This window comes from Quercus robur, chromosome 2 (genome assembly GCF_932294415.1).
Source record: "Quercus robur chromosome 2, dhQueRobu3.1, whole genome shotgun sequence".
Taxonomy (NCBI): Eukaryota; Viridiplantae; Streptophyta; class Magnoliopsida; order Fagales; family Fagaceae; genus Quercus; species Quercus robur.
This window is the reverse complement of record NC_065535.1, coordinates 7,372,354-7,384,198: the sequence shown is the minus strand read 5'-3', so window position 1 is coordinate 7,384,198 and position 11,845 is coordinate 7,372,354.

Here is an 11,845-nt window from a genome sequence, read left to right as displayed (position 1 = left end):
TCTCCGCCGCCCTCCAAGCGGTAATCAATCCACTAGAAAATATAGTTGGGATACAAGGACAGCAATAGACCCTCCAAGCCTAATCTACCCAATGCACCTAAGCCCTCCAAGCCTCTTGCTCCAACGAGGTTGCGCCGAACCTTTTTCTTTTCTAGCTTTCCGGATTCCGCTACTACACCGTAGCATCAACCAATGAATATTGGCTCCTTCCTAACTGCTTCCCAGAACTCCAAACGTCTGTCTCACAGAGATGATAATGGTGAGAACCAGGTTTGGTATAATGGCCTCTCAAGGATTTGACAATGGAGAGGAAGAGAGTGAGGGATTTTGATGAGACTCTAAGGTAGAGATTGTGGGTGAAACAATCTGGTTTTTCTTTAGGGTTTCTCTCTCAAAATTCTCTCTGGAAGCTCTCTTTCAAACGTGGGTTAAAAGGGTATTTATACTGGAGAGGAGTGGAATGCGAAACGTCAGGTTTTTCCAAAACAGGGGTGGCTCGCGGCTTGACCTCGCGGCTTGACTAAGTCGCGAGTTCCAGTCGCGAGTTAACCGTATGGCCAGTTGTCCTGTTTTGTCCTGTAGTGCTCCAGCTAGCATGACTGTTCATCTTCCAGCATGCTTGGCACGTGTGCATCTTCTGGCGGGTTGAAGCCGCGAGACCAGTCGCGAGTCCCAGCCGCGACACTCTGTTTTCTTGCACACTCTTGAGCAATCTTCACACTATCTCACTCACTACCCTTACAACAATCCCACCTAAATACAGGGTTACTAAATGCTGAATTACAAGCAAATTTGGCACGGAATAAAGCCAATTAGATGGTTGAATAAATTCAACCTTACAAAATCCTTGAGAGGCCATTATACCAAACCTGGTTCTCACCATTATCATCTCTGTGAGACAGACGTTTGGAGTTCTGGGAAGCAGTTAGGAAGGAGCCAATATTCATTGGTTGATGCTACGGTGTAGTAGCGGAATCCGGAAAGCTAGAAAAGAAAAAGGTTCGGCGCAACCTCGTTGGAGCAAGAAGCTTGGAGGGCTTAGGTGCATTGGGTAGATTAGGCTTGGAGGGTCTATTGCTGTCCTTGTATCCCAACTGTATTTTCTAGTGGATTGATTACCGCTTGGAGGGCGGCGGAGAGGTTTTTCGCCGAGGTCTTCGGTTTCCTCTTCGATAACATATCTGGTGTTATCGCTGTGTTTGCATCTTCCTTCCTCTCTATCTCTGCCTTTACATTAATCTGCTGTGGTTTATTTTGATGTGGCTTAGATAGTTGTTTAATCAATTCCATGTTATAGCATATGTTAAGTTTCCGCACACTAGTTGTTTAACATATTGCATGTGTTGATTAAATTGGTTTTTGGGGGTCTAAACGTTCAAAAGTGTTTTTGTACACGTTATTGAACTTTCAATTGGTATCAGAGCGGGTACACATCTGTTTGGTTTCATTACCATTGTGTGATCCTTGACTCCCTTTCTTTTTGAGATGGATAGGTCTCAATCCCTTAATGCACCTCCATATTTTGATGGAAGTAATTATGCATTTTGGAAGGTTCGTATGAGAGCCTTTTTATGCTCTATTGATGAATCCGTGTGGGATGCTGTTGAGATGGGTTGGACCAAACCTGAAGCAGCCAAATCCACATGGGATAAGGCAGCACTTACTGCATCTAATGCTAACAGTAAAGCACTAAATGCTATTTTCTGTGGTGTGTCTCCAGATGAATTTCACAGGATTTCTCACATTACTATTGCCAAAGATGCATGGGAGATTCTGGAAACAACTTATGAAGGCACGAAGAAGGTGAAAGATACCAAGTTACAAATGCTGACCACTCGGTTTGAGGAGCTCAAGATGAGTGAGGATGAGTCTTTCGACTCTTTCTATGGGAAGTTGAATGAAGTGGTTGTCAGTAAGTTTAACTTGGGGGAGAAGATGGAGGACTCTAAGATTGTAAGGAAGATCCTTCGATCATTGCCGGAAAACTTCCGTGCCAAAGTGACTGCTATTGAAGAGAGCAAGGATCTTGACGACATCAAGGTGCAGGAGCTGGTTGGTTCTCTACAGACCTATGAAATGTCGCTGCCAAATCAACGGAAGGGTAAATCCATTGCTCTAAAGACCGTTAATGAGAAGGTGGAAGATCAAGGCTCGTCAGGAGAAGATATGGTTGACAAGGATGTAGCCTATCTTGTTAACTTTTTGAAATTCAAAAACAATGGAAAATTTGATGATAAGAGAAATTTCCAAAATTCTGGAAGGGAGAAGAGGGATTTCAAGAGGAAAGATGGAAAAGAATCCCAATCCACACAAGGTGTTACTTGTTTTGAATGCAACGGGCATGGACACTTCAAGAGGGAATGCCCTAATTATTTGAAATCAAAAGGCAAGGTGTATGCCACGACCTTGAGTGATTCAGACTCATCCGACTCAGAATCTGAAGAGAGCTGTGATGGAGAAGGGAACTATTCAGCTTTCATGACTATTGCTCATGTTGAGTCTTCGGATGAATTGAATTTGCTTATTCAAGACCTTGGAGAACATAGTGAGGATGACTCACTAGGAATTGTTGAAGAATCGGAAGCTGAAGAAGAAGAAAGCACAGCTACTCTTCAAGAAAATTACAACTCACTTTTGGAGAAATCTGGTGAATACACAAGGGTGGCCAAGGCTGCTGTGAGAAAGATGAAGAAGGCTGAGGAGGACTACAAAAGTCTCCTAATCCGGTATAGGGAGGCCAAATGCGAGATTGAAACTTTGAATGGTGAGCTCTCCGAAGCTTACACTAAAGTTAGATTTCTTGAAAGTGAGGTTGTTCAAGCAAATGCAAAAATAGAGAGGGTCACCACCAAGAAGCTTGACGATGTTATATCTTCTCAAAAGAGCTTCTCAGACAAATCCGGACTGGGATATGGCGGAGGAAGTAGTTCAACTGGAAATGTCACCAAAGAAGTGAAGTTTGTCAAAGCCAATGATCCAGTTGCAGCTGACCCTATTGATGTGAAGCTCGAGGTGGAGGAGAAGAAGAATGTGGTGGACCAACGGATGCTGAATCATCGTACTCAGTATGTGGGCAGGTCTGAGTCTCGTGCCAAGTCACGTCCTCGACCACAAAGAGGTCCTAGAGGAATGTATGTGTGCCATTATTGCGGACTTGAAGGGCACACTCGACTGAATTGCCAAAAGCTGAGAGCAAAGAACAGTGCTACTCCTCAAAGGTCAGGAGGACCAAGAACTGATAGGAGAACTTGGGCAGGGGATCAACCTAGAGAGCAAAATGGAGATCCCGGAATGATGGACGTGATGAAGATGATTGGTGCATTCACCAACTGCTTGGAAAGCTTCTCACGAAGGTTTGAAAGCCCTAACTCCCGTACCCAATCCTTTAAGGAAATCACCCCAAACGCAAGTGCCATGTGGGTGAAAAGGGGTACTCATGCATAAGCATTACAACATGTCCATGCATTAATACTTCCTATGCTTTGTGACTATGTTTGTTCGGTATGCTTGTTGTTTTTGATTTTGTTTGTTTGTTTGTGAATATTTCTTAATTGTGTTTTATCAATCTTTTTGTTTCTTGAGTCAAAAATCCAAAAATTACATAAAAATTTGAAAATCAAAAAGGCTTGATTGACTTTGTTGAGTTTTGTCTTAAAACTCGTTTTGCCTTGTACCTTTGTGCTAATGGCTTTGTGCATTTTCGAGCATTGCTTGTTTTCATGCACTCATATCACTATGGGAAAAATCTTGAAATCTATGTGATTGTTGTAAATAGATCTTCAAACTTGTCATGAATGATTAGTGAATGGTTATGTTGATCTTGAAACATGCATAGACTTGTGTCTATATCTCTTCCCATTTTTTATTTTTTTGCTAAAAAGAGCTCACTAAATGTAAATCTCCAAATGAAAAGAGATATTGAGCTGCAAAAGCCTGTCGCACATTCTAGTATTTGACTAGGAAAAAGGGTAAGCGACCTTATATCAAAAGTGAAATTTCTTTCAAAAAAGCCAAAGGCCTGTTCTTCAAAGAAAAATGTTGTCTATACCTCTCACAATGAGAGATGATTGCCTCAAAAGATCAAATGTTATGGCTGAAAGTGGAGTCAAATGAAAGGCTCCAAGTTATGTTATCAAGTTGTGTGGGAAGTCATATATTCATATTTCTATAATTGAGATTGGTCACATGATCTAGTGCTAATTGTGTATGCCTTGGTTGAATTGATCATTGAAGCTTCACATTAGACAAAGGACTATTTCATTGTTGATATCCACACACAACACACAAGTTTATGTTTGATAAATGCCATATTCATTTGTGTGATTGTACTTGATAAAATGTGTTTTCACATGCTCAATCTTTGTTAATTCAAGCACAAAAAGATTTTTGAGTGTTTTAGGTGTTTTTGGAAAGTATTTTGCTGGAAAAATCTGAAAATTTCAAAAATACAGTTTTGCCCTGTTTTGGCGGCTCAGTCGCGGGTATGTCAAGTCGCGAGCTTCAGTCGCATCTTCGCTGGTCAGTTTTGGCGATTTGTTCGCGAGTGGAAGGTCCAGTCGCGAGATTCACTCAGAGATTTTCGCGGCTCAGCTCGCGACTCACTCGCGGGTAGACCTTCCAGTCGCGAAAAACACTTAGAAAAATTTTTCAAAATTTTCCTCTTGTGTGCTTTGGCGGCTTGAGCTGGCGACTGTGTGGCGACTTGAACCAGTCGCGAAAATCGCGTGTTTTGCAGAAACAGGAGCAGTTTTTAAACTTTTTCAGTTTTTCCCTCGAATTTTTGTGACTGTTCATCTTCTCTCTAAACACTCTCCCTCCCAAACACTCCGTGCTCCCTTTTCCAATCTCTTGTGTTGCATTCTTACAGCCCAAAATCATCGAGTTCCAGGTATGGGTTTTCTGATTTTCACTCTTTTCTACTTGATTTTGTGCTTTTACCCTTAATTTTTCACATTTGATTGTGTTTTTGAAATGGGTTTGTGGTTCGGTCTCTGCTCTTTGTTCTTGCTTAGCTTGTGGATGTTGTTGATATAGGATGTGTTAATGATAGTCATATTCCTATTGCTCTTGTGCTTAGCTAAGTATTCCTTTCATTTCAATCTGAACTTTGAGCTGTTGAGATGTTACTATTGGTTTTGTTTTGAGGTTGTGAGTTTTCCTTTGCTAAATTTGCATGTCTTAGATTGTTAATCTGTGGGAAGATTCTGTTAGGCTCAATATATTGTGTGTATGTCATATCATTTCTCCATAATCTGCCTCAATGTCATTTATTTGCCTTCAGGATAGCTTCACCATGTTGTTCATGTGTTTCCTATCCTAGGCTTGGTTTATCCATATGTTTGAACTAAATTGCTTGCTGTTTAAGTATTTGAAGTTCACTTGTTTGGTTGATATCTCTCTCTGTTTACTACATGGTTCTGACTGGTTCTGCACATATATTGCTATATGTTGTTGTGGCCTTTTCTGATTGTTCACAGATGGCTCCTTCACCCCAGAAGAAGAAATCTACTGCGAAAAAGGCTGACAAAAGACTTAAGATGGATCCTAGATTGTTTAGGTCAGTTCATCATTTTGAGAGATACAAGGATAACTTCTTGAATGCAGGAATCATTCAAGAGAGATTTGTGGATTTGGAAGATTTAAGGCAAACTTTTATTCCCAGTTGTTTTGAAGGAAGAGGATGGGAAAAGCTTTTGGGTGGTTTCCCTGTTGTGTGTGAACCCTTAATTAGGGAATTCTACTCAAATGCTGTGATAAAGGACAATGAATTGAGTTGCTGGGTGAGGGGTAAAGAGTTTGTCTTAGATGCTCATGTCATAGATGATGCTTTAGGACTTGAAGGATTAGATGATGAAGAATTCATCAATTACAAGGATAGGAGTGTGTCTATTGAAACAATTCAACAAAGGATAGGTGGGCAGAGAGAAGGAAAATGTTTGAATACCACTGCTTTTCCAGTGGACATGAGGTGCCTTACCATAATCATGATGTTTAATCTCTATCCCATTAGGAAATTGACTACAATCAACTGTGCTAGAGCAGTCTTTCTGATGGATCTCAAGGAAAAGAACTTCATAGACATAAGTTCCCACATTTATGACACCATTGTGGATGAGACCAGAACAACCTCTAGGCCTAAATTGATCTTTCCAAGTTTGCTTATGAGGATTTTTAGGAGTAAAGGAGTTCCAATCCCTCAAGACATCAGTCCCATGTCTACACCCTCTGCAATCAACAAGCTTACCTGCAAAAGGATAAGTGTTAGGCTTCCAGGAGAAGAAGATGAAGGTGATGAAGGAGAGGCTGCTCCAATGGAGACTGAAGCAGAAGCAACTGGACTTGCATCAACTTCAACACCTAGGAGAAGTGGCAAAAGACACAGAGCTTCAACCTCTGCAGACATACCTCCAGATGCTTTCCAGATCATTCTAGAAAGGCTTGATGGGATCAGGGCAGTCCAGACTGAGCATTCTGACAGGATGAGAGCCATGCAAGACCAGATTGATGTCTTGGCTGCTACACTTGACAGCTTCACAACTTAGCATGACAAGTGACCCTTTGGCCATTCCATGTCAAAAAGGGGGAGAAAGCTCATTGATAATTGAAGCAGAAAAGCAGCTCTTGAGGGGGAGTAATTTGTTGAGGGGGAGTAATTAGTGTTTTTATTTTTTTATGGTTTTAATACACTGGGTTTTGGTGTATATCTGTTCCTAACTCATTTCATATACTTTTGGTTTAATCTTTAATATATGTTTGATGATGTTATTCAGGTATTTGTTGGTTTGTACCCATATGCTTCTGTAAGCTTTCAGGGTTTATGTTTTATGCATAGTTTGTAGGCCTTGTGGTATGTACCATGCTTAAGTGCAGCCTTTATGCTATGTTGAAATCAGTACTTTAATCTAAATGTTCTGCATTGTGATTGTTGTACTGTCACTCTTGTGCCCTTGTAGGATTGTTCCTAGATGCATATGCCATGTGAGCTATGCATTGGTTGAGTGTTGAACATGCAAGTGTCTTGCTTTGTGCTTGTTAACTTGTATGTCCTTGTGTTCATTCCAAGTGTGAATGAACACTGTGATCACTACCTTGTGGTGTTCACTTGGTTGATCAAGCCATGGTTTGTTTATTAACTCCATCTTTGCTTGATCTCATATTGCCTGTTTCATATGCATTTATAATTTTCTGCTTACAATGATCATGGTGTATTGTTGCGTTTCAGGAGTTTATGTTCATATGATTCAAGTGCTTCACAGCTTCTAGAATTAGGTGTGAGTGAGTTTTGATCAACTATTCCCAACTCACATGTTAAGTCTAGAGTCTGTTTTAGGGTTTTGTCACGGAATAGCCAAAGGGGGAGATTGTAAGGTTGAATTTATTCAACCATCTAATTGGCTTTATTCCGTGCCAAATTTGCTTGTAATTCAGCATTTAGTAACCCTGTATTTAGGTGGGATTGTTGTAAGGGTAGTGAGTGAGATAGTGTGAAGATTGCTCAAGAGTGTGCAAGAAAACAGAGTGTCGTGGCTGGGACTCGCGACTGGACTCGCGGCTTCAACCCGCCAGAAGATGCACACGTGCCAAGCATGCTGGAAGATGAACAGTCATGCTAGCTGGAGCACTAAAGGACAAAACAGGACAACTGGCCATACGGTTAACTCGCGACTGGAACTCGCGACTTAGTCAAGCCGCGAGGTCAAGCCGTGAGCCACCCCTGTTTTGGAAAAACCTGACGTTTCGCATTCCACTCCTCTTCAGTATAAATACCCTTTTAACCCACGATTGAAAGAGAGCTTCCAGAGAGAATTTTGAGAGAGAAACCCTAAAGAAAAACCAGATTGTTTCACCCACAATCTCTACCTTAGAGTCTCATCAAAATCCCTCACTCTCTTCCTCTCCATTGTCAAATCCTTGAGAGGCCATTATACCAAACCTGGTTCTCACCATTATCATCTCTGTGAGACAGACGTTTGGAGTTCTGGGAAGCAGTTAGGAAGGAGCCAATATTCATTGGTTGATGCTACGGTGTAGTAGCGGAATCCGGAAAGCTAGAAAAGAAAAAGGTTCCGCGCAACCTCGTTGGAGCAAGAAGCTTGGAGGGCTTAGGTGCATTGGGTAGATTAGGCTTGGAGGGTCTATTGCTGTCCTTGTATCCCAACTGTATTTTCTAGTGGATTGATTACCGCTTGGAGGGCGGCGGAGAGGTTTTTCGCCGAGGTCTTCGGTTTCCTCTTCGATAACATATCTGGTGTTATCGCTGTGTTTGCATCTTCCTTCCTCTCTATCTCTGCTTTTACATTAATCTGCTGTGGTTTATTTTGATGTGGCTTAGATAGTTGTTTAATCAATTCCATGTTATAGCATATGTTAAGTTTCCGCACACTAGTTGTTTAACATATTGCATGTGTTGATTAAATTGGTTTTTGGGGGTCTAAACGTTCAAAAGTGTTTTTGTACACGTTATTGAACTTTCAAAATAAGCTTTATATATGTTTAGGGTTGTGAGAAAAGAAACCCTATACAAATATGAAAACATGGGCTGAAAATGAGATCTGGAAATTCTGATTTCATAAGTCTCAATAGAAACAGGTTGTGTCGAGCTTCGACTTTAAATCTCGATAAAAGTCTTTCTGTCGAGATTGCTGTCGAGCTTTAATGAACAGTTTTTCTTCACTTGTTTCTTGGTCAGATCTTCATGGCTTTAACACTTGACTTAAATAACATATTTCTTGAAGTCTTAAACCCATCCTAGATCTACCAAATTACAAGTAAAGTGCATTTTATCAAAGGATTAGTCAATTACACAAAATATGTCCCTGACAATTATCAAATAAAAGGAAAAAGATTAAAACAACTCCATGTTGTAAGGTTGAATTTATTCAACCGTCTAATTGGCTTTATTCCGTACCAAATTTGCTTGTAATTCAGCATTTAGTAACCCTGTATTTAGGTGGGATTGTTGTAAGGGTAGCGAGTGAGATAGTGTGAAGATTGCTCAAGAGTGTGCAAGAAAACAGAGTGTCGCGGCTGGGACTCGCGGGTGGACTCGCGGCTTCAACCCGCCAGAAGATGCACACGTGCCAAGCATGCTGGAAGATGAACAGTCATGCTAGCTGGAGCACTACAGGACAAAACAGGACAACTGGTCATACGGTTAACTCACGACTGGATCTCGCGACTTAGTCAAGCCGCGAGGTCAAGCCGCGAGCCACCCCTGTTTTGGAAAAACCTGACGTTTCGCATTCCTCTTCACTCCAGTATAAATACCCTTTTAACCCACGATTGAAAGAGAGCTTCCAGAGAGAATTTTGAGAGAGAAACCCTAAAGAAAAACAAGATTGTTTCACACACAATCCCTACCTTAGAGTCTCATCAAAATCCCTCACTCTCTTCCTCTCCATTGTCAAAACCTTGAGAGGCATTATACCAAACCTGGTTCTCACCATTATCATCTCTGTGAGACAGTCGTTTGGAGTTCTGGGAAGCAGTTAGGAAGGAGCCAATATTCATTGGTTGATGCTACGGTGTAGTAGCAGAATCCGGAAAGCTAGAAAAGAAAAAGGTTCCGCGCAACCTCGTTGGAGCAAGAAGCTTGGAGGGCTTAGGTGCATTGGGTAGATTAGGCTTGGAGGGTCTATTGCTGTCCTTGTATCCCAACTGTATTTTCTAGTGGATTGATTACCGCTTGGAGGGCGGCGGAGAGGTTTTTCGCCGAGGTCTTCGGTTTCCTCTTCGATAACACATCGGGTGTTATCTTTGTGTTTGCATCTTCCTTCCTCTCTATCTTTACCTTTATTTTATCTGCTGTGGTTTTATTTTGTTATGGCTTAGATAGTTGTTTAACCAATTTCATATTATAGCATGTGTTAAGTTTCCGCACACTTGTTGTTTGACATATTGCTTGATTTGGTTAAGTTGTATTTTGGGGGTCTAAACGTTCAAAGGTGTTTTGTACATGTTTTTGAACTTTCACATGTGATAGAATACTTTAGAAACTTTTTTTAAAGAGAGTTTTAACCTATAGCATCCATTCCTCAAGAAATTTTACTAGTTGAGCTAACTGGAACCCACCTTCTTATTATATGAATGCAGCACAGTACTTTAGAAACTCTAGGGGATCTTGATCCAATATATATATTAATTAGTTGGTAAGCGCAGCACTTCCTTTTTCTTTCTTTTTTCTTTTTTTTTTAAAGAGAATTTCAATCTATGTCATCCGCTCCTCAAGAGACTTTATTAATTGAACTAACAGAAACCTACCTTCTTATTATATGAATGCAGCACAAAATATTCAATTAAACATAGATAAAGCATTTTACCTAGTATTAATCGCCATCAAAAGTTTTCTACTTGTATTGACAAATTAATAATTGAGAAGCCTTAATTAGGGGGCCAAATTAACAAAAGGCATCTTAGTATCATGTCTTAGGGCATGCAGGATGCTTTATCCACCACGATGAACAGATTGGTTCATTGAATTTAATTCAAACATGAGCCAAACTTAGTTCCATCACAAAGCTAGATTATAAGTTTAGGTTTTTTTTTTTAGTCAAATAGGGTTAGAGGGGGGGGGGGGGGGGGGGGAGGGGTTTACAATTTAAATAGAGCTTCATACTCACAAGCCTTTTCAACAATTTGGGGAGGGGTAAGGGATTCAAGTTGATTGTTTTGTCTTTTTTGAGATAGTTACAGTATGTTGCAGAGTTGAATTCATAAGTTTCTTGGAGATTCAAGCTAAGTTCATAAGTAAAGAACCAAACAATACCATTGAGTTACAAGGTTTGTGGTGCTATAAGTATAAGTATGTTCATAAGCATGGCATTATCATGTTTAAGTGTGACTAATTTGTTAGATTCTAAAAGTTTAGAATGATTGGCAAACCGTGTACACAAACTTGTCTAGATATAGATTCCTAAGTCTATAGGTATGATTAGACAATGCTCAAGGTACTACAAGTTAGAATACAAGAACAAGAAAGTTGTAGGTTCAAGAAATTCAAAATATGTCATGTTCGACCGATTGAGACTGTGGTTCGACCAATTGAGATGCATTTCTGTAGAATTTAATTAAAGCTCATCAACCCATTAAGTTATTAGGGTTTCAAATCTAATTCTCCTAGTATTTAAAGGAAATCCTAAGGTACGTTTTAAGGTGGTTTTTTAGAGAGAGAGAGAGAAGAGTGCTTCTTGTGCCTTTTATTGTAGATCTAGAGTTTTTGTACCCAAAACTCTCTAAAATATTCTACCGATAATATTCCTTGAAGAAACTCAAGATCTAGTGTTATAGAAGTTGCTGCCATCATTAGTCATCAAAGGTGCTAGAGATTTAAACCTTCAATGGTGGTCTTGGAGTCACAAACTGGAGAGTTTCTGTTGATGATATAAATCTTTAAGTGGAGCTCTCAGAGTCACAAACGGGCGTGGTTGTGCACAACAAATTCAAATAGAAGAGTCCGTGAATTCGGAGCTGTGTGTGATCACGTGAGTAAGCACTACAAGAAGTATTATTAGATTTAGGGAAAAATCTATTGTAAAACTTTCATTCTATATAGTCAATTTGTGCCTTAAGGATTCTTTAGATTAAATCCTCCCCAGGTATTTTACCTTGAAACTAGATGGTTTAATTGGTTTTCCTAGGTCATCATATTGCTTATTTTATTTACTTTTCCGTACTTAGTTATATGATCATTTATGTTTAACCTAGATCTGCATAATAAACCTAAGTAACAACTTGGTTAATTAATTAGGTTAAACAATCTGAATATACAGGGGTCTAAACAAACAAATATAATTTAATAATTTAGCCTAAATTTGGGAAGCTTATTTTTTTATTTGTTAAGTAGATA